The 23,951-nt window shown below is 49.6% G+C and overlaps 1 protein-coding gene across 7 annotated transcripts in view; it reads right to left on the bottom strand.

Annotated features, from left to right (window-relative positions):
• Window positions 1-23,951, bottom strand: part of LOC144121932 (uncharacterized) — a 139,537-nt gene that overhangs the window by 99,099 nt on the left and 16,487 nt on the right. The window lies entirely within an intron of this gene.

Below are 23,951 nucleotides of genomic sequence, written 5' to 3'. Positions count from 1 at the left end.
TGGGTGGCTGACAAGCTGCCTCGAATACTGAGTCGCTTCGAGGCGGCCGATGTCTACAATGCCGACGAGACCGCTCTATTTTATCAAATGCTTCCGGGCCGCACGCTAGCACTAAAAGGCGATGACTGCCGCGGCGGAAAGCAGAGCAAGCTCCGCATAACGATTCTGCTGTGCGCCAACCTCGACGGCACAGACAAGCGAGTCCCGCTGGTTGTCGGCAAAAGTGCCCGTCCCAGGTGTTTTAAGGGAACGAAGCGTATGCCCGTCAAGTATGTGGCGAACTCCAAGGCGTGGATGACTCGGCCAATATTTTCAGAATGGTTAACGGAATTTAACCAGGACGTCAAGCGGCAAGGCCGTCAAGTTTGCCTACTGCTGGATAATTGCTCGGCGCACCACGTCGAAGGCCTGCAGCTCTCGAACATCGAACTGCACTACTTCCCGGCCAACTGCACGTCCCTAATACAACCCCTTGACAAAGGGGTCATTAACAGTTTTAAATGCTGTTACCGACGCCGACTAATCCAGAAGATTCTTCTCGACATCCGGCTGGAACGGGAGATGAAGATTGATATTTATCAAGCAGTCGAGATGCTTGCTACCTCCTGGCAAGAGGTCAGGGCAGAAGTTATTAGGAATTGCTTTTTAAAGGCCGGAATAGCAAGAAACGCACAGGCTGGTGCCGATGACGAGGAAGACGTTTCTACTCCGTCCGATGTGGCCGAAGTGTGGAACGAGCTACGCACTAACGGTGGTGTACCCGACGACGTTGAACTGGATGACTTTTTGTTTGCCGACAACGCCGCCGTGGCTACAGAGGAAATGACTGATGCAGCACTGGCTGAAAGCGTGCAAGATGATCGTGATGATGGTGCTTGCGATGCAGATCCGTGTGACGTGCCTACTGCAAAGGAGGTGATGAACGCAATGGACGTTATGCGCCGTTTCGTTGGCTCGCGCGACGATGAAGGAGCTCTACATGATTTAGCTTCTTTGGAGCGGCGTGTCCTGCCTGCACTTGTGCCGAAGAAGCAGGCAGCAATTACGCAATTTTTCAGTGTAAAATAACGCCGCCTCTCCTCTTCTCTCAAAGCTCCTTTGGAAGCTTTTTTTTTCAACGGTCCCTCTCGGGGCCACCAATCGCGCTTCGGCAGAGCACGCAGGCACGATGATTCCCGCTGTCTCTCGCTCGAGTTCCTCTCTCTACACCAAGTTGCCTATGCGCAGACACATGGTGCAGTCGTTTCGCGCCACGCACTTCCACGTGCGCGGCGACGTAAGAACAGTCGTGTCACGTCATAAAAACAATTGACGAGCCTTCACGCGAAACCTGCATGTAACGAAAACCTGCATGTAACGAAAAATCGGGAGCTTTTTTCAACTTCGTTATATCCAGGTTTAACTGTAGTTCTGGCGCACTTTCAACGTAACGAAATTTTGTTGCTGGCTCGAGATGAACCAAAATAATTTAATAAAAGTATACTGCGAAGTTTAGTGGTTGAAAAGTGTGCGCGCACTAACCTGCGCCCCTAAAAACGGCCGCGGCGCAGCTGTACATGGCTGGCAATCGCGATGATGATAACAAGGTGCCGTTTGCCGCGCCATCTGGGGTAGCACGGGTGACACTGCCGAACGTTGTTGAGTAAGTCCGCTAGAGGACACTAGCATAGACACATTCAGTCGCGCAGTTTTCTCGCCCACGCAGTCTAGGCCTTGCCACCGAAGCGTGCACGGCAAGTTTTCTGACGGTTTTGTGCTGCTGAAGTGTACGCGTCGATGTGTCTCGTGCTGTGTTTTTGTGCGCGCGCCTGACATCTCGAAAAGAATGAGTGGGAAACGCAAAGTCCTAGCTCTTGAAGAAAAGGCGAATGTGCTCAAAGCCGTGGAAAATGGTGAAAAGAAGAAGGATGTCGCCGTCCGGTTCGGCATACCGCAGAGCACCCTTTCGACGATTTTGAAAGCGAAAGACTCTATCCTCGAATCCCTGAAGAACGGACCAAACGCTCAACGAAAAAGGTTGAAGGTTCCCACTTTCGAAGATGTGGATAAGGCGGTCTTTGCATGGTTTGTGTCGGTTAGGGAACAGAACATTCCCATATGCGGCGCATTACTGCAAGAAAAGGCGAGGAATTTTGCCTGTCTGTTCGGCCACGACGATTTTCAGGCCAGCAGCGGGTGGCTGCACCGCTTCAAAGCCCGTCATGCTATCGTGGGCAAAATCTTAAGTGGTGAATCAACATCAGCTGACACGACAGGATCGGCTTCTTGGGTCGACACAGAAGTGCCGAAGATCTTGGCGCACTATGATCCAGCCGACGTCTACAACGCCGACGAAACGGCGTTGTTCTATCAGATGCTGCCGTGTCGTACGTTGGCAATAAAAGGTGAAAAGTGTCACGGTGGGAAACATAGCAAACTGCGCATCTCGGTCTTGCTTTGTGCCAACATGGATGGCAGCGACAAGCATGTGCCGCTCGTGATAGGGCGCAGCAAGAAGCCGCGGTGCTTCAGCAATTCGCGCCAGCTGGCAATACAGTATGCATCCAACCAAAAAGCATGGATGACGCGTGATATTTTCCGTGGCTGGTTGCAAGCCTTCGACGCGGACATGAAAACCGCTGGACGCAAAGTGTGCGTCATCTTGGATAACTGCTCCGCACACCACATTGAAGATTTAGAACTGTCGCAAGTTGAGGTGAAGTTTCTGCCGCCGAACTGCACGTCACTAATTCAGCCCCTGGACCAGGGCATAATAAACAGCGTAAAGTGTGCATATCGCCGGCGGCTAATTGACAAGCTGCTGCTTGACCTCCGACTAGAACGCCCCACTAAAGTGGACTTGTTTCAGGCCCTTGAGATGTTGACCGCGTCCTGGAACTCCACCTCAAAGGAGATTTTTGAGAATTGCTTCCGCAAAGCGGGCTTCAAGACAGCTGAAGCAGCTAGTTCTGAAGCGGACTTGCCCGCGCTGGAAGAAGAGGCGCTTGATGAGAGGTGGCAGCGTCTTCGCAGCGACGGTGCCATCCCGGAAGGAGTCGAGCTGGATGACTATCTTTTTGGAGACTCCTGTGTCCTCGCGACGGAGGAGGTGACGGTGGAAACGATCGTGAACGACGTGTTGGGAAACTCTCAAGACGACAGCGAAGGCGAAGCCGACGATGAGTGCGACATCCCAACCACTCGCGAAGTGGCCGACGCTACCGACGTGCTCAGGCGGTTTGCTAGCGCAGAAGAAGACCAAGATGCCATCCAGTCACTCTGGGCCTACGAACGACGTGTGACGCCTTTGTTGATGAAGAAAAAAGCGCAGAAAAAGATAACAGTTTATTTTCACCATTAATAAAGCGTTTTGCCGTGCGTGCACCGCACTCACAACACGTTTTGGAAGTTCCTTTGCATGCTGGGAGGCGAATTTCGGCGTAACGAAATTTCAATTTAACGAAGTAAAGTGCCGATTTTTCCGACTTCGTTATATCGAGGTTTAACTGTATCTGATATTTCAGGAATTATCAAAATATTAACATCAGTCTATTTATCTGAAAACCTTAATAAAGAACTAAGTGCACTAGAAGTCAGAGCAATGTGCATCAATAACTTCTTATCAGCACCAGGTCGAATACACATATTTGAAGGATTTTGCAAGATGCAATGATGTATAAGCAAAAAAAAAAGACTCATTGAAGACTAATTTACCGTTCGCACAATGACTTTTCTACATCTTTACCTGTCCATTGTGCTTCTTTTACAATTGCAGATACCGCCCTGGCTATACACAGTGTTCTTTCAAGTGGCCGGTGTGCAGTCTCCGTTTGGGGGGCCATGAGCAAAGATGGGCTAAGGCCTCTTGTGCGCATTGATGGGAGGTTCACGGCCTCCTGTTACAGTGCTGTACTACAGGATACCATGCTTCCTTATGTGCTGGATGGGCCCTTCCCTAACGGGTGCTTCTTGTTCCAGCAGGACAAAAGCCCCGTGCACATGGCTCGTCAGGTGACAGCCCTTCTCGAAGACCTTGGCGTGCGCACGTTGATGTGGCCTCCAAATGGCGCGGACGCAAATCCCATTGAAAATGTGCGGGCGTGCATGAAGTCGTGCCTGTCCACACGAAACTTATCCAGAGCAACAGCAGATGTGCTGTGAAGTGCCATTCACGAAGAGTGGGAAGTTCTTTGAACTGATCGTGAATATGTAGTCTCATTGTACGACTCGATGCCAAGGCGGATGGCGGAAATCATTTCAGCGGACGGTTACTTCACCCGCTACTAAGTCTGTATAATGACCAGGGGACACAAAGGACACATTTAGCGGCAATGCTATTTTTTTTTTGCTTGACTTCTGCCTTAATTTCATTTTGTTCTCTCACATCGAACTTATGGCTACAGCGATACCTCCTGGCATTTATTACTCGTCTACTTACTTATTTTATTCTATGTGCAAAGTGACCTGCCTATCCCGTACCATCTGACGGCAATAAATGAAACGATTTTTCGGCTCACTCTTCGGTTTGTGTGCGCTCGTTCCTATTTCGACACACCACAGAATGTTTAAACCAAGAAAGAAAAATCGCAGCGGCTGAATGTGCATACACCGGTAACTCGACGAGCGGAAGCATGGTTCACTCAGTGCATTTATATTGGTAAACTTTCGAGTGGCCCAGGCCAAATTTGGGTGCGACCATCGAACTGAGCTCGGTTAATTATAACTAGATATCAATTTGGCCGACGTCAATATTCAGGTAACTAGGGCCAAATTTTGGGGGTGGCCCGAGCATACTTTGGTGATGGCCATCGAACAGAGCGCGGTGTTGCCCTTTTCTAAAGTTGAATCGCCGCACACTTATGTTATAGCGTTACTATGACGCAGTTGCTGTTGCCTTGGCACACACAAAGACCGCAACATCTTCCTCGGGGTTAGCGCCCATCGGAAAAATGCTTTCGCACAAAAATGCAAAGCGGAGTAATCCTGTGTGAGGTACCGGTTTGTCAGCCAGAAACGTTAAGATATGTTATCCGGCCGAAGTAGGGCAGCACACGCTTCTCCCTCGCCGTGCGCACGCCGAACTGCGAACGTCACGCTGTGAATGAAGAAAGCGACGCCTAACGCCAAAAGGTGGATGTAATCAGATAGTCCCCTGCAGGCGAGAAAAAAAGACAGGGCTGTGAGCATGAAAGGAGGCGAACGGCCACTGCGATGTCTCGACACCAGAAGTGCCACGTCAGATGGCGCGGTGATGCAGTTTTATCTGATTCCGGTCGCCTGTCGCGTGCCCCAACTTATTTTGTTGCCGGTTGTACATATATCAATGTAAATTACCATACTTACCCGAATGTAACGCGAGTTTTTTTACCATAAACAGAAGTGGAAAGTCACCCCCCGCGTTACATTCGAATACTAGGTATAAAAATGCTAAGAAAGGCACCAAACACTCATTATTAAGCTCGCTTAATATGCCGCATTTACGTGTGTGTCGATTGACCTGCTCCTTCAAAGTCGCGCGCTCCAAATTCAGCGGTCAAACAATAAGCGAACCACGGCCAGGACGAGCCGTGAATGCGGTGCAAACGCGAAAAAGGCAGAGCACACGACACCAACGAGAGGGCGCCAGCAACGAGTCACCTTAAAAGGACCAAACGCGCTCGTGAGTGTCGAACGACTGGCGCGCGAAATGAACGCGCCTTTTTCTCACTGCTAGGTGATTCTACGACGAGCACCCCCCCCTTGGCGCGTGAAATGGACGCGCCTTTTTTTATTCTGGTGACATAGCGGTCCGTTTGGGCCACTGGCGGCGCGTTCTGGGCACTTGTTTCTACGATAGTACCACGTGACCTACGCCAACGACTCCTCCGGCAGTGCATAGCCGCATGGTCTGTGCTTCGACACGTTGGTGTGTTCCTGCCTGCTTATTGTGCCTACATCCAAAATGGCGTGCTCTCGTGCTCAGTATACCGCTGGTTTCAAGTGCAACGCTATTCTACTCGCCGAAAAGGTCGGTAACTCAGCAGCCGCAAGGAGCCTGGACATCAACGAATCGACGATACGGGGATGGAGGAAGCATCGCCAGGAGTTGTTCAATTGCAACAGTCAAAGAAAAGGTTTCCGTGGGCCCAAGAAAGGCCGCTTCCCGGATTTGGAGCGTCATCTTGCGGACTTTGTTGGTGAACAACGCTCCCGGCTTCTTGGTGTGAGCATTGAGATGCTTCAGTGCAAAGCACGTGAACATGCGCGAGACGCGGGTTTGGTGCCAAACCAATTCAAGGCATCGCACAACTGGATACAGAAGTTCATGCGAAGGGCAGGTTTTTCCCTTCGACGCACTACCTCGATTTGTCAGAAACTGCCCGAGGACTTCAAGTCGAAACTTCTCGCGTTTCAGCGGTATGTCATTGATCTCCGCCGCTCTACAAACATGCCACTTGGACACATCGGGAATGCGGACCAAACCCCCGTGTACCTTGATATGCCAATGGTTAGGACAGTGCACAAGTCTGGTGAACACGAAGTTCGGATTAGAAGCACTGGAAACGAAAAGAATCGGATAACAGTAATGCTCGCATGTTTGGCTGATGGTCGCAAGCTCCCTCCCTTCATAATTTTTCGCCGGAAGACTATCCCGAAAGAAAAATTTCCGAACAATGTTGTCGTGCGCTGCCACGAAAAAGGCTGGATGGACTCGGGACTCGTCATAGATTGGATTTCCAGCGTTTGGGACCGAAGGCCAGGTGCATTGCTGCATCCAGAATCAAAATTGGTGCTGGATTCTTTTCGAGGTCACCTCACACCCGGCGTGAAAGAAAAGCTGCAGCGTGACCGAATGCATTTGGTTGTTATACCGGGTGGAATGACGTCCATTCTTCAGCCCTTGGATGTTTGCTTGAACAAGCCATTCAAGAATCGCCTGCGGCAGCTGTATTGGGACTGGATTGAATGTGGATCTACCTCAACACCTGCAGGGAGACTGAAACGCCCGAGTGCATCTACTGTTGCCCAGTGGGTTTCAGCTGCTTGGTACGGGCTGCCTCATGAAACAGTCCACCGCGCATTTAAGAAATGTTCTATTTCAAATGCCCTCGACGGAAGTGAGGACGATTTGTTGTGGGAAACAACTAGTCACAAAGAGAAGTCCAGCTATGATCACAGCGACGGCGACATCAGTGGCGAGGATGAAGATAAGGCATAGTTTGCAGGTACTTCAATAAATCTGCTCTAGACTTTTTCTATAGTTTGTTTCCTGCGTTACATTCGTGTTCTATAGTTTCGGTTCCTCGTGTTAAATTCGCGTTTTTGCGTCTTTGATCGTGCGCGTTCGCAACGTCGACCCTCGCGTTACAATCGTGTTCGTTTTTTTTCGCGGTTTCGCCCTCACAAAGTCGACCCTCGCATTACATTTGGGTAAATACGGTATTTAGCATGCGTGGTTCTTATGTTAAATGACAGTAAATGCTACATAAACTTCTGTTGGAGCCTGACATGCATTTAAATGCAAAATGGTTGATGCAAAATGTAGTACAGGAGTGTTGTCTTCCCATGTGGATGAGTCTATGCCCGTTCCTTTCCTTAGGACAAAGAAAGCCTTGTGGCAAAGGCTTGCCGACTTAATATCAGCAGAGTTCAGGACCACTACGACTGCGCTACAGGTACAGAACAAATAGAAGTCCCTTGAGAGGGTGTATAAGAGGGCAAAAACCAAAAATGTTTCGTGTCGGCATTCCCGGATGTCCTGCGAACATGAAGAGTGAGTATATCCCTTGCACTCTGCCTTTTCACGCTTTCTATTGGTCTTCCTTTTTTCCAGGCAGCTAAGTGATGTGTTGGAAAAAGAACATCATATCACTCCAACTATGCTCCTTGCACTGGGAAGAACAACTGGAAATAGCAGATGGGCTCCTTTATTGCTAATTCTCAAGCCGCAGGTATTCAGATGCTAAGCATGCCATTCTCTCACCCTGTACTGAGCCAGCTGACGAAGAGAGCAAAGGCTATGTGGAAGAGGTACCACAGCTATCAACATCAAGAACTCAGGATCCACCACAGAGAAAAGCAGCACAAACAAAGCTCCATGCAAGACCTCTTTGATGAATTCAAGGAGGCGAGAAAAGAAAGGGCATAGCACATTAAAAAAAAATGAGAGCACCTCGTACAGGCTGTAGAAAAAGCGACCTCTTCTGGTGGAGACAAATAAATTTTCAAGAAAACCTAGCATTGTATGTTATATCAGACAAGCTGAAACACGAAGGTTTTAAATTGTATATACAGGTGAACCTCGATATAACGAACCTCGATAGAACGAAGTTCGCGATTGAACAAACTTTTTTTGTTTCAGTTTCTTGCTTCCATTGAAATGCATGTATTTTTTTCCTCGATTTAACGAAGTCGTTTCGCACTGCAGTTTCGATGCAACGAAGTTTTTGGGAGCACAGAAAAACTATTTTGGAAAAACTCCGCCACTTTATGAAGCATATTCAAATTTTATTTTGTAAGAAACATGTTTGTAGAGGAAAATGTTACCCCACTATGGCGCCCCGGGCGCACAGACGTGTAAATAGTGCCCTCTCCGACGTTTTGGCATCTAGAGCAACGTTGTCAATCCAATCCGATCCAAGCCTAGTGCGTCTCTCGTTCGTTGGCACAGGAAGGCACGCTGCCACAAGAAGTCATTTCTTTCTCTGATCGTGGTGCTCTTTTGTGCAACAATGAGTGGTGCGCCCCAGAAGAGAAAAGTGCTTTCTCTTGATCTTAAAGCGAAAATGATCAAAGCAGCCGCCGGCGAGAAGAAGAAGAAAGTGGCGGACAGGTAAGAAATAACGCTGAGTACCCTTTTGACCATTTTAAAGGCGAAGGACAACATATTGAGCGCTGTCAGCGACAGCGGCCTGAGTGGGACAAGGAAGAGGCTGAAAGCGGCCACGTACGGCGACGTGGAGAAAGCCACATTCACGTGGTTCATGGAAATGTGCGCAAAGAACATGCCTCTGAGTGGCGCCATACTTCAGCAGAAAGCCCTGGACTTTGCAAGTGTGCTTGGGTGTGACGAATTCAAGGCTAGCAGCGGGTGGCTACAACGTTTTAAAGAGCGCCACAATATCGTTGGCAAAGCAATCAGCAGTGAAAGCGCGGAGGCAAATGCCATTGGAGCTGCTGATTGGCTTCGTGACCGCGTTCTAGTTATCCTCACCCGCTATGACATCGCGGACATTTATAACGCCGATGAAACGGCATTATTCTATCGCCTTTTGCCGAAGAGGACCCTGGCTCTGAAAAATGAACGTTGCCATGGCGGCAAGCAGAGCAAGCAACGTCTAACTGTGTTGCTATGTGCGAACATGGATGGAATGAATAAACGCAAGCTGCTGGTCATCGGAGTTAGTGGAAGACCACGTTGTTTCATTGAAAGGTCGATGCCTGTCAAGTACGTCAGCAACGCAAAGGCTTGGATGACACGAGCCCTGTTCAGCGACTGGCTTAAAGAGCTGGATGAGGAAATGGGGCAGCAGAAGAGAAAAATCTGCCTTCTCCTGGACAACTGTTCAGCGCACCACGTTGACGCAGAGCTGTCAAACGTCGAGCTGGAATTTCTTCCCGCAAGTTGCACATCCCTGATCCAGCCATTGGATCAAGGTGTAATCAAAAGCGTGAAGTGTGCTTACAAGAAGCGCATGATCGAGAGAATTTTGCTCAACATGCGCCTTAAACGCGACACCAAGATTGATGTGTTTATGGGCATAGAAATGCTATCTGCGTCCTGGCAGTCTAAGAGCAAGGAAACTATTGTAAACTGCTTTAGAAAGGCTGGCATAAAAGCTGTGTGCGACTCATTGGATGCGGCAGACAACGATGAAGCGAGCGAGGGAGAGGCGCCTGCACAGTCAGATTTCGCTGATGCGTGGACGACACCGGAATAATTGAAAGCGTTCAAGAAAAAACCATTGTAGAGGACGGTGACGACACCGAGGAGGCAACGCAGACGCCCACCGCAACAGAAGTGCTCAATTCCATTGACATTTTGCGGAGTTATGCCGGCGCGCAAGAACATGAACAAGCATTGGTAGCGGTAGCCACCTACGAACGCCTCATTACGCCGACGCTCATGAGCAAACGTCAGGCAAAAATAACTGACTTCATGACTGCATCAACTCGCACTGCATCATGAAGTGATTTGATGCAGTCACTTGCCTTTTGCAAACATTTGAGAATAAAGGTTCTTCGTTTTTGAAGTATGCTTAGTTATTGAACTCGCGTCAATCTCGCCCGGTCGCGGCGCTGGACTGCTGATCCAGACGACGCGGCGGCTGCGTTTCGATGGAGGCGAAATGCAAGGCGCCCGTGTACTGCGTGACGCAGCGCCGGTTAAACCCCATGTGGTCGTAATTTTCGGAGCCCTCCGCTACGCCCTGTCCGGTGAAGTTCCAGTTGACAGTAAATCGCGCCCCGCCCCGCATGCGGTGCACAAAGCCAGCCTAACTATTTTGCGGGGCCTCCTACTTGCACGTCCCATTCCCAACAGCCCGTGAGCGCGAGTGATGGAGCGCAGTGTTGCTTGACGCCATTAATGGATTTCCGCGCCGCTTGGTTTCGTTTTCGGTGATGCCGCACGTTTCGTGGCACGTCTTCGCAGCAACACGGGAAGCTCGCTTTAATTTTTCACTTGCGGCATTATCTCCATATCTCATTCAAGATTTTGAGATACCCGCAATTCGCTGAGAAAATACTGTAAGGTAATGGGCAGCAAAATTCACGGCGCCGCGGGGAGCAGCTCAACTCTACAGAAAATTTCAACTAAAGCAATAATTTGAGATGTGCCATTTCGAGGTAACGAAGCTTGACTGAACTACTCTTGCCGCTCTATTTGCTTGTCGTTTCTTCTAAAATCGGTTGCAATATCGTCACGAACGCACGTGAGCGGAATAAAACAGAAAAACGAATGTTGTTTGAATGTACAATTTCATTAACGGCACTCGAAGACAAAAACCTCGTTGCAACGAAGTTTGCGATATAACGAAGTTTTTCCCCAAAAAGTACTACTTCGTTATATCGAGGTTCAACTGTATTTGCAATAGCAATCATGATAAGGTTATTCATACCACGTGCATATGCTGACTCAGCATTGTTTCAGTGCTATGCCTTTTTGCAGGCCTTCGCTATAGACACTCAAACTTCGGACAAAAATGTCATTTTCATCGTCGCTTCCCACTTCTTCCAGCAGTGCAATTTCTCGCGGTCACCTTCTAGAGTCCGTTCGCGAGAAGTTTAGAGAATTATACACGGATTAGCAGCGATACCAGGTGGCCTTATGTCAATGCTACAGCCTCTGGCCGTTTCTATGAACAAGCCGTTCAAGGATAACTTTCGGAGGCTGTACACAGAATGGATGGCCGACGGCCAACACACTCTGAAGCTGGGTGACAAAATCAAGCGACCATCTATGGAGCTACTGTGCAGATGGATGTCGAAGGCATGGAGCATGATTGCCGCAGACGTGATTGTGAGAAACTGGACGCAATTGAAGACCAGCTGGTGTGGGACTAGGATAAGCTGAGGAAGAAGCCGATGAAGCAGCAACCAGTGATGGCAGTGACGACATGGACTCTGAGTAGAACTATCTATCCAGTACGCTGTACCATTAAACGCGAGTAGTGATGGCGAAGTCAGCCTCAGCAAATAAAGTTTTTAAAGTTTGCATCAGTATCGTCTCTACTTTTATTACAAAGATACGTCCTGCTTGAAAAGTAATGTCTTGGTTATACAGTTGAGCCCACATATAACGGCCCCACTTAAGATGAAATTTCGCTTATAACGAACGAGACCTGCATGACCGTCAAAATATAAATTGTTTCAATGGCACAAAATCACGCATATAACGATCGTCATTATGCCCTGATGATCGGTTACAGCAAAGGGACGGCGTAAACCCTGAGCCGCGATGCGAGACAACCTGCCTCTGGCCCCTTTGTGCACCCGGCGCACGGTATGTTTTCCAGAGCCTCATCGCAGGCAAACTGCCTGCCAAGTCACCCCGTTTCATGCCGCTCTCAAGCGAACTACCCTTTCCCCGCCGACGCGCCTTCCAAGATCGCCCTCCCACCCCTCCTCGCACTTCCGCTCCCATATCCTCGCTCTCTTGCAAATCCACACGTGGCCTCTGCGATTGGCACCGGCGGCGGCGCGGTTGATCGCGGAGGCCACGCTCTGTGAAGCAGGCCTTCCATGGGAGCCAAGAGGTGGCTGCACTGACACTCACGGACACCCCTCATTGGTCTCTCTGCTGGCACTGTGCGTCTGTACCTTTAGCTTGATTGGCTTGACTGCCGCCTGTGCCAACACCCCTACCAGGGGGTGTTGCCTGTGCACGTTGCACGGCTACCCCATCGCGCGCTTTTGTCACTCTTGTTGCAGTGCGGACGTTTCGTTGGCTTCGTTCAAATCTTGGGCCCTGGTTGTAATTCGGGGTGGCAGACAGGAACACTGTTCCCATTTCCATTGTATTAAGCGGTAGAGATGATGAAAGCGGCCTGGGTGGTGCTGGCGAGCAGAACTGCTTCCGCAAGGCCGGCTTCGTCGACACGATTTATGATGAAAACCCTGATGCTTTAGAAGATGACCAGCCCGGCGGCAATATGTGGCAGCGCGTCGTGGACTCAGACATGGAGGGTTATGAAATTGGCTGGAATGATGTTATTTCTGTCGATGACGACGCCGACACTGCGGAACCATGCACGGACGAGGGCATCATTTCTGAAGTGCGGGACGAGAGTGACACGGAGGAATCAGATGAGGATGAAACTTCGGAGCCAGCACCCACAAGTGCGCATGTAGCAATGAGCTATGTAGACAGCCTCAGACAACTTGTCTGCCAAGGGCCTTGGCGATAGCACGTTTCTGCTTTAAGGGGGGACGCGGCCCTTGAAAACCGGAAAATCGCGAAAAAGTCGATTTTTGGAAAAGTGAATATTCTGACAGTTTGTGTCATAAACTACCTGTTCTGCAAATATCAACGCCTAATTCGTCATGAAAGTACTTCAAATTAAATATCGAACAAGCCGTGGCAGCTGCTGAGCTGCGAGAAAGCGCCGAAAATACCCAAACTTCGAGCGCATGCAGTTTCTCAGCCAGCGACCGAGCGCCGCCATCTTGGTCTTGTTTTGTTCGTGAATTCTTGCTCTTTTTTTTGCCTCCTCCTACGACCGTGGCGGCAGCATAGTGGAAGCGTGGCTCGCTTGTGATTGGGGCCCTCAAAGCGCCTTTCGAGCTTCAAGCGTTTGAAATGCGAGGCTGCGATTGGGCGAAGGGTGCGTTCCTCGAGAACGTGGGGGATCGCGCAGTTGCTATTGGCTGCTGTACGCGCTGACGAGGTGGTCCCCTTTCGGCGGCAGCCGGCGCATTGTCTGCACTGGCGCCATGACTCTTTCCTTTTCTCGTTGTTGACGGTCTTTGTGGTTTGTGCGCTCTCTTCAAGTTTCGCCAGGTTTGTGTTCACTGTTGTCACTGTCTTTACGATATCTCGCCGTGCCGTCCGAACAGTTTCCTGCAGACTGTTACGCGGTCAGTCACGATACGTCCAACAAAGCGAAAGACACTACACGCGTTCGGTGCGCGGAAGCGTGCAATGAAGTTGGTTTGTGCGGCGAAGTGTGCCACCAACAGCCACTGTGTCGATGCTTCCAGCCGCGTAGCTTCTGCTACATCGCTACCAGACAGTGATTGCGTCGCCGCTTTCAACGACGTACCAGCAGCTTCTTCGGTGCAAGAAAGCGTTGCTTCGGGCACGCCTTGTGTACCGAACTCTTCAACCTCGGCGATTGCGGCCTCCAGCTCCGGTCTGGAATCTACCCCAAAGCGTGACAACGCGTCGCGCGCCGTTCACTTGGCACTTGGAAACGCATTTCCTGACGCGCGAGGAGATCGAGGCGGCGGATGCACAACGTGCTAGCTACAAGTGAAGGTGCGAAATTTTGCCTTGTGCAAATGGATACCCTAAGCGACCTGCTATCCAGCACCTTGTGCAAGCATTGCCTTGCGCCCGGGTTGACCGTTCAAGAAGGCACCCAGGTTGGACTGGCAACAAAGCTTGAACTGAAAGGGCCACCAAAGAAATCTCCGTGTCAGTGGGGCTCACACCTGGCCACTTAGCCATCCAGCGAGCTGCAGAAAAAGATGCCCTGAGCATGGACAAGGCCGAGAAAAGGAATCGGGGTGAAGAATGAGAGGCGGCAAAGGAAAAAAGTGCGCAAGGACACCACCAGCTATTCTGCAGGGTCATTTTAGACCTAGGAATAGGTTTGAAACTTTCTCGAGGGCCATGTTTAGAAATGACTTTTTTCTTGGTGTGGCTGCTCATTCCGACTGCATTTCGGGAACCACTTATCGGATTTCCATGGGTTTTTTTTTTATTTCGTACCTGAATAAATTTCTGAGATCAAAAGACAAGCCCACTTTTTCTAGTTATTGTGTCTGAAATTTGTCATAAGCAATTAAAATTTGCCTAATGAAGGTCTAATTGGCAACACTAAATTCAGTGCTGTGCTAAACTTTTCCAGCAAGGAAATTTAGAAAAAGGGCTCTGTCTTGCCCTGGGGCACCTATCCAGGAATGACCACAATGAATTTCACAGAGCCAATCCTATTTTCAAATTCTCCAGGCCTGGAATAAGCGACCTATGTGAACCACATTGATATACTCCTGTAACTTGAGAACTGGTGCCCACAGCTCCATAAACTTGGTAGTTCTTCAAATGGTTATGCTGTGAGCCTACCCTGAAAATTTCAGTCAGATATATCTAGAAACAAAAAAGTCGGTGCTCAAGGGTAGCCTCCCCCCTTAAATAAACTGGAAACCTCCCTCATTAGATCTGCGCTGCAAAAACAGACATCCATCACAAACTTTTTCGCAAAGAAAAAATTTTGCGTTTTGACAAGCAACAGTCTCAAAGGCTGTGGTCCACTTACTACGAACTTCGGGATATAATGAACGGACGCCGCGTGACGCTCATGTTCATTATAAGCGGGCTCGACTCTACTTACAATAGCTGGCTTGAGAAGCCCAATTCACAGTCTATCTGAATTTGCTTTCAGCACTCCAAAACATTTGTTCAAAAATTTCAAGTAAATATTGTATGCTGTCACAACCGAAGAACTGGACAACAGTGCCATAACTGAAAACTTCCAAGAAAAGCCTGTAATGAAAGATGATGCCAGCATCGACCAAGACACCGAGGAATCAAAAAAGAAACCTACAAAAACAGAATTGTTGAATACCACTGACAGAGTGCACAAGTGTGCCAGCATGCAAGAGCGTGAACAAGCTTTGCTCACAATAGCAACCTATGAGCGCCACATAATGCCGATGCTCCTGAGTAAATGTCGGAAAAAAAATAACCGACTTCATGACCGTGCCTTGAAGTGGGTTAGCTTGTGCAAAGCTTGTAAAATAAAAGCTTCTCATTAGTGAACAATGCTTGAGATAACTCACGTCCATTTCACTGTGACTGGTCCCATTAGTGTGGACATAGTCAATGGTCGGTAAACCACTTAGTCGGCAGACCAAACCAGCTGCGCTATTTTGCGGGGTACTCCGGCTTGCATGCCCCGTTCTCATTAGCCCACGAGAACACCTGGCAGGTCACAGGGTTGCTTGACACCATTAACGGACTACCGCAGTGGCCACTTAACTTGGGTTTCGTATTCAGTGAAAGCATCCACTTCGTGGCAGTCACTGCAGCAACGCACAAAGCTTGTGATACTTTTCGGTGGTAGCAGCATCTACCTCCAAGATTTCGATACATCCGCAATTCGGTCAGAAAATACTTCGACGTAAAGGGTACTACAAAGGCTGAAGCAGCTGACACGCATGTGTCAGCAGTGCTGTAGGGGGGCTAGATCGCTGCTTGCACAAGCTGACATCACAAACTAAGCAAAAACAAAATCACATAAAATCAACTAAGACATTTAAAATATTGAGTTATAGCTTAAATATTTACCGAAAAAAGTATAACCATTTGTTTCATTAAAATTTTTCGCTCAAATTTTCATGAAGCGTTTGGCCTGAGGTGGCCTTCTCACTGAACTACAAAGGTGATTCTGTCCTAGACAGTTGGTTTGATAGCAGTTTGTTCGACGCCACACATATTGCTTTCACAGCGCTGATACAGTAAAAGCTCGTTAATTCGACACTGATGGGACCGCAAAAAATTGTCGAATTAACCGAATGTCGAAATATCGAATGAACCACAAAAAACATGAAATTTGCCCCAGCATGACTCACATATGTTGTGCCAGCTCTGTCGAGTGAGTTCTATTGCATATTCGCATTTCAAATAAAATGCTTAGGAATCTAGACGACGCATCCATTCATGCTCTTACCGACTATTTTCAAGAATGTTGGGCCAGCGGTACCATCCCTCAAGAGTGGAAATGCGCCAATCTAGTCCTCATCCCCAAGCCAGGCAAACCACCAACCTTGGCCAATTTTGAAACAGCGCAACAAAGACGGGACGTGGAAACTGAGGTGTAAAGACAAACAAGCGCCAAGATCGGCTAAGCCCTTGTTAAACTTCAGGTCAGGTCATTCCAAGCTTATAAAAGAAGGCATTATCTTGTCGTGCCTCCAATCGTCACTCAAGAAGTCCTGCCATGAAATGATTGGGGAGAGCATTGCAGCCCAATCAAACAGATTATGTGCGAATGGATATCCGGCTCACCTCATTTCCAGGGCAGCGGAAAAATTGCTTAGGCACGTGAAGTATGGGGCTCGGCCGAGTGCAAGAAATGAAAATAAAAATAAAAGGCCGGCAGTGGTTCCATATGCGCACAGCATGTCCCATGGGCTCAAAAAAGTGGCAGGCAGATATGGCGTTGACGTCGTATTTTCTGCCCCGAAGAAATTAGGCAGAATGTGTAGACAGGTAAGGCAGAGGCAGGAGGGAAACAAAAGGGCTTGTCAGGTGCGCCATGTTTCCCCTTATGTACCTTGCGAGGTAGGGGTAGTGTACCAAATTCCCTTCTCGTGTGGCGCCACATATATTGGCCAAACAGGAAGATGCATAAACAAGCGAGTCATGGAACATGAGAACACCAGAAAAAAAGACCCCCTGTCACATGTGGCGGTCCACTGCAGAAGGTGCAAATGTAAACACGAAAAAGAGTACGAAAAAAGAAAAACAGAAGGAGACCCTCTCACTAAAGGTGCATTCCGTTGCAAGAAATGCAAATGTACCCCCGACTATAAGAACACTAATATCGTGTTTCGCCATTGTGATAAGATGACGCGAGAAGTTTTTGAAGCTTTTCTTATACGTGAGAAAGGCACAACGTGCATTAGTTGCCCATCGGTCGCCCTTTCCGAAGGGGAGATTGGATATCTGGCGTCACATGTGGCATGAGTTGACTATGGTGGCGATTAGTCTTTCCTAACTCTGTATATATTTTGCGTGTTTTTTTCAATAAACCCAGTTGTTAGTCAGCGCTTGTTTGTCTTTACACCTCAGTTTCCACGTCCTGTCTTTGTTGCGCTGTTTCAAAATGGATACGTACCAACTTGCCCAAATTTCTGCTTTACTCAATGTTATTTCTAGTTCAATGGGCTCTAACATGTGCACAAATTTTGATCTTTCTAATCCCGCCATTATAGTGTCTCTCATGGCCATTTGTGTGTGCAAGGCCAGAGTGCTTTCCTGGCATGTCAAACATGCCTCTTGCCCTGCAGAAGTGCAATCGGCGAGCGGTTTCTTCGAGCCTTCAAGCAGCCACAAAAGAAGGTTGTGCAAGATATACAAATCGGAGTTGTGGCGGCAAGCACGCATCTTCAAGGACCAGCTGCGTGTGGCCTGCAAGTGTCAGCGGGATTATCGGGAGTGGTGCACTACGTCGGAGTCAGTCACGGAATTCCTCTGGAATGCAGTTCGGCCAACTCTGCCTAAAAGGGAGCGATCCAGCACGGAGCAAGGACGGTTCATTGACCTCAGCACCAAGGTTATACCTGAGAGACACAAAGAAGTGTTGCGGATGGGGCCAAAATTCGCCTTTGAACCTCGCCTGAATCCTGCAGAGAAGGTAGCTTGTTTAAGGAACATCATTCGTTTGGCTCCTGAGGACATGCGCCCGAGGTGCACTGAGGAATGTGTCACCGTGCTGAGCAGAACCCATGGTATGCAACGAAAGAGCGGGAACATGAAGAACACGGTTGATTTCCTGGCTGAAAGTGGGCTCGCGTTTATGACGGCCGATACGGAGGGTTGCTTTGTGGTCCTTCCGGCAGGCACCTATGCGGATAAAGCTTCAGAAGCCCTGGGGAGAAACTTCAAGGAAGTTGACTTCAGTGGTTCTAAGGTGAAATGGCGGGCGGTCGAACTTTTGAGACACCACAATTTGAGCAAGCTGGCGGACGCAGCGAATAAGTCGGCAGGACTGAAGCTCGAAGTTTTTTTCACCATTAAGACACACAAGCCGGACCAACCTTTCCGTTCCATTGTCTCCGAACGAGGGACCTGGCAGCATGTAGTTTCAGGTTATCTTCAAAGGCAACTGGAGGCGCTGGCCCTGCCAGACCCATTCGTGATTCCGAATTCGGATGCGCTGGTGGAGCACCTTAAGCTGGATAACCCTGGGATCTGCAAGTTTTTCAGCGTTGACGTAGTGGACCTTTACTATTCATTGCCACATGGAGAGCTCATGAGGGCCGTTAAAATGTGCATCACACAGGACAATGACGAAAGTGCATTCATTGAAAAATGTGGTGTGTCTGTTGATAGTTTTTTAGAAATTTTGTCCTTCTACCTGTCGGCAACAGTTGTTGAGTGGGAGGGCAAGTCATTTGTGCAAGCATCCGGTGTATGCATTGGTTCCAGGGTTGCACCTGTATTGGCTAACATTTTTTTTAGTTTTGTGGACAGGGCGATTGAGCAAGCTTCGAAGGAGTTAGGGGTGCGTATTTTTCGTTATGTCGACGACTATTTGGTGTTTACCCCGCCAGACAGCCTGCCTAGAATGTTAGTCGATGTTCTTAAGGTGTTTAATGAGTACGGGCGTGGGCTAAAGTTTACAACAGAGGTACCCACGAACAAGGAACTGCAGTTTCTAGATTTGGTTTTGTTTTCCCGAGACAAGCACGTGTGCTGGTGTTATCGGCCAAGATCGGCTAAGCCCTTGTTAAACTTCAGGTCAGGTCATTCCAAGCTTATAAAAGAAGGCATTATCTTGTCGTGCCTCCAATCGTCACTCAAGAAGTCCTGCCATGAAATGATTGGGGAGAGCATTGCAGCCCAATCAAACAGATTATGCGCGAATGGATATCCGGCTCACCTCATTTCCAGGGCAGCGGAAAAATTGCTTAGGCACGTGAAGTATGGGGCTCGGCCGAGTGCAAGAAATGAAAATAAAAATAAAAGGCCGGCAGTGGTTCCATATGCGCACAGCATGTCCCATGGGCTCAAAAAAGTGGCAGGCAGATATGGCGTTGACGTCGTATTTTCTGCCCCGAAGAAATTAGGCAGAATGTGTAGACAGGTAAGGCAGAGGCAGGAGGGAAACAAAAGGGCTTGTCAGGTGCGCCATGTTTCCCCTTATGTACCTTGCGAGGTAGGGGTAGTGTACCAAATTCCCTTCTCGTGTGGCGCCACATATATTGGCCAAACAGGAAGATGCATAAACAAGCGACTCATGGAACATGAGAACACCAGAAAAAAAGACCCCCTGTCACACGTGGCGGTCCACTGCAGAAGGTGCAAATGTAAACACGAAAAAGAGTACGAAAAAAGAAAAACAGAAGGAGACCCTCTCACTAAAGGTGCATTCCGTTGCAAGAAATGCAAATGTACCCCCGACTATAAGAACACTAATATCGTGTTTCGCCATTGTGATAAGATGACGCGAGAAGTTTTTGAAGCTTTTCTTATACGTGAGAAAGGCGCAACGTGCATTAGTTGCCCATCGGTCGCCCTTTCCGAAGGGGAGATTGGATATCTGGCGTCACATGTGGCATGAGTTGACTATGGTGGCGATTAGTCTTTCCTAACTCTGTATATATTTTGCGTGTTTTTTTCAATAAACCTAGTTGTTAGTCAGCGCTTGTTTGTCTTTACACCTCAGTTTCCACGTCCCGTCTTTGTTGCGCTGTTTCAAAATGGATACGTACCAACTTGACCAAATTTCTGCTTTACTCAACCTTGGCCAACCTCCGTCCCATCTCTCTCACGTCCTGCGTTGGGAAGCTGATGGAACACGTTATCCAGACCAGACTCTCACGATACCTTGAAGACAACCATCTTCTACCAGACACTATGTTCGGCTTCCGCCCTCATTTAGCAGCCCCGGACATTATGCTTCTTCTCCATCATCAGGTAGTCATGAGACGTACACTAGACACGAAAGTCATCGTCGGCCTCGATGTTGCCAAGGCATTCGACAACGTCCTCCATGAAGCGATTCTTCAACAACTTCAAGCTCTCGGTGTCGGACATCGCATGTATGCGTACATCCGAAACTTTCTCACCGACCGCACAGTGCCACTTAAAGCCGGCACGGGAGATCCTTCCATCATCTCTCCGGAAAACCGTGGCACGCCGCAAGGCGCCGTACTTTCGCCAATGCTTTTTAACGTCGCACTGATAGGCCTGCCGAAGCTACTGGCCGACATCCCCCACCTGCATCACAGCATTTATGCTGACGACCTCACACTTTGGATCACGCGCGGCAGTGACGGCCAGATTGAAGAGACTTTACAGACCGCGATCGAACGGATTGGAGATTATCTAAGTACAGTTGGCCTCACGTGCTCGGCGACAAAGTCCGAGTATATCATCATTCCTTCCCCGGGACGACGCCCTTCAAAGATACTTCCGGACAACAACCTCCAGGTGCAAGGAAACCCGATTCCTCGAACAGACAACATCAGGATCCTGGGCTTGCATCTACAGGCCAACGGCAGCAACAACATCACGATCCAACGCATCGACCAGTCGGTTGTGCAGATCGGACGCCTCCTTAAGCGGATCTCCAACAAGCATCATGGCATGCGAGAGTCCAACCTCCTGCGCCTCGTTCAAGCTTTCGTCTCCTCCCGCATCACCTACTCTGGACCCTACTTACGTCTCACTCATGCCGAAAGCGAACGGCTAGACGCGTCACTTCGAAAAGCATACAAGACGGCCCTAGGTCTTCCCATGTCCACAGCTACCCATAAGCTCATGGCTCTCGGACTCTCCAATACCGTGAGCGAACTGATCGAAGCAACCCTCACCGCCCAGTATGAGCGGCTCTCACTCACACACGCTGGCCGAGCGGTACTGCAGCAAGTTGGGATCTCCCCGCCGAGATCGGCCCCAAGTTACGCTGAACTTACATCGGAATATCGCCTAAATCTCCGCATTCCTCCCATTCCCAAACGGATGCACCCGGAACACCACGCCGAGAGACGGGCCAACCGGGCTCGTCAGTTCGAGAAACGCTTCAGCGGACGTCCGGACGTCACGTATACGGACGCCTCTTACCATCCATCGAGGCCAGCGATGGTGGCGGTAGCTCTCGCCCCTCACCGCAGCTGGTACACAGCCTGCAGCATTCGCAATGCAGAAACAGTCACCGCAGCTGAGGAGGTTGCCATTGCGCTCGCGCTAGCCGACCCTAATACCAATATCGTCATCAGTGACTCTCAACAGGCTATTCGCAATTACGATGCTGGCCGTATCTCTTGCCAGGCGTTACACATTCTACGTTCTACAGCACCCTCTTCCACATCTCGCTTACTTCTTTGGGCTCCAGCCCACGAGTCGCTCAGTGGAAACGCCCAGGCACACACTCGCTCGAGATCTCAGCTGCCGAGCCGAGAGTATGATCAGCCACCCTGCTTCCGCTGACACTAATATCCCACGCGCTTCTCTACTCACCACTTACACGGACATACTCCAGCACTACCGACTCCAAAGGTGCACATATCCTCCCGCACACCGCGATCTAACAAGACGCGAGGCCGTCCAATGGCGCAAACTACAAACTGGCAGCTTCCCACACCCCCTCTTATACAGCAGGATCTTTCCGGAACAGATAGCCCCCATGTGTAAACACTGCTCAACTCCGGCCACACTCATACACATGGTGTGGACTTGTACACATTACAACACAGACAACGCAAACACCCCAGAGACGTGGGAGTCTCTCCTGTGTACTTCCAAGCCAGCAGACCAACGCTGGCTTATCCAGCGCGCGGTGGAGGCCGCGGCATCCCAAAGGATCCCCGCCGACCTCCTCTAAGTCAGCGCAACCGGTCCTTTGACTGGTCCCCTGTTTTTGGGCGCAATAAAAGAGTTTACCTACCTATCCCAGCATGACATACCTTTATTTGGCAAAGAAGTTTGTTATCGTCGTCTGCTTTTTCGGGCGAATTTGAGCGGCTACAATAGCTCTAACAGCTGCCAGATGCTCCGCGGCATGCGAACCATCCGGAATTTGTTCACAGAAGTCTTCCAGCACGGACAAGGGTTCTGCGGCTTCTTTCACCGTGCGCTTCGGCGTTTGGGGCAGGTGCTAACAATCGTCATCTTCCGACGAATCGTCGTTGTCGGTGCCTGTCACTTCTTGGATGATTTCGTCCTCGGTCAGCTGACCGGCAATGGCGACACCATCATCGATGGACACGTAATCAGCGAGCCGCACGGCAGGAGGCAAAACGCTGTCGAAACAGCTGTCGTCTTCTGTGGTTGCGTCAGCTGCTTCTGTCGGCAGTTCCCCCCCACCGCTGTTCGGTTGCACAAAACCGCTGTGCCGAAAGCAGTTCGCAATAACTGCTGTAGGCGTGTTGGCCCATTCGTGCGCCAGAATGTTCAAAGCGCTGAGGAGCGTAAGGTCGTACTTCTTCCCAGCTTCCATACAGAGAAGCATGCGCTGCAATGCATGCTTTCTGTACTTGCATTTTATTTGCTGGATTATGCCCTGGTCCATGGGCTGAAGGGCTGCGGTTGTATTCGGCGGGAGGAACACAAGCTTAATCCATTCTAGGCCCGACACCTTGCAGTGAGCACTGCAATTGTCCACAACCATGAGGACCTTCCGTTTCTCAGCTCGAAAACGCCGATCCATTTGATGAAGCCAGGACTGAAATATGCTGGACGTCATCCAAGCCTTCCTGTTGGCTTGGTATTCAACCGGAAGGCGCCGCGCGTTCTTGAAGCACCTCGGCTTCTGAGCCTTTCCGATCACAAGGAGAGGCAGACGCTCTGTTCCTGTCATGTTGGCGGCAAGTAGCACAGTGACCCTTTCTTTGCTTCTTTTCCCTGCTGTGCAGGGGTCACCTTTAAAGGTGATCGTCTTATCCAGGAGTGCTTTAAAGAAAAGCGCTGTTTCGTCGGCGTTAAATATATTCGAAGCGTCGTACGCAGCTAGGTGTTCACGAAGCCCGGTGATCCGCCACTCCTCGATCCTGTCTTCGTCCACGGATGCTCTTTCGCCACACACACTCTTAAAAGTCAGATTGTGACGGCTTCTGAAGCGAGCAAGCCAACCTTCAGAAGCTTTGAACTCTTCAAGGTTCATTTTTGTGGCGAACCTTTCAGCCTGGGCACAAATTAATGGCCCACTCACAGGGAGGTAGGCCTCAAGTGCGTTTCTAATCCATCGCATTACGGCTTCTTCGAGTTCCGGGTGGGCCGCAGTCCGCAGTCGTTTCCTTTTGTCACCGTAGGCTTCGCTGTCAAACGCCTCCATAATGCTGTTTTCATTCTTCACGTAAGTGGCCAAGGTGGTTCTTTTAACATCATACCTGACCATCACGTCAGAGCGTGAAACACCATCCTTCAGCACCTTCAATATTTCCACTTTCGTGGCTAGGTCCTTCGCCTGGTTGTACTTCGGCCGCTTTGCCAATGTCGCCATCGGAGCAGGACGCGATGGCGAGGCGCGCAGGCACAGTGCGCTACGCACTCGAAAACAGCACAGTAAACATGCTGGCAAAGCACGCAATATCCAGAAAAG

This window comes from Amblyomma americanum, chromosome 2 (genome assembly GCF_052857255.1).
Source record: "Amblyomma americanum isolate KBUSLIRL-KWMA chromosome 2, ASM5285725v1, whole genome shotgun sequence".
NCBI classification, from domain to species: Eukaryota; Metazoa; Arthropoda; class Arachnida; order Ixodida; family Ixodidae; genus Amblyomma; species Amblyomma americanum.
This window is presented reverse-complemented; position numbering and strand designations above follow the sequence as displayed.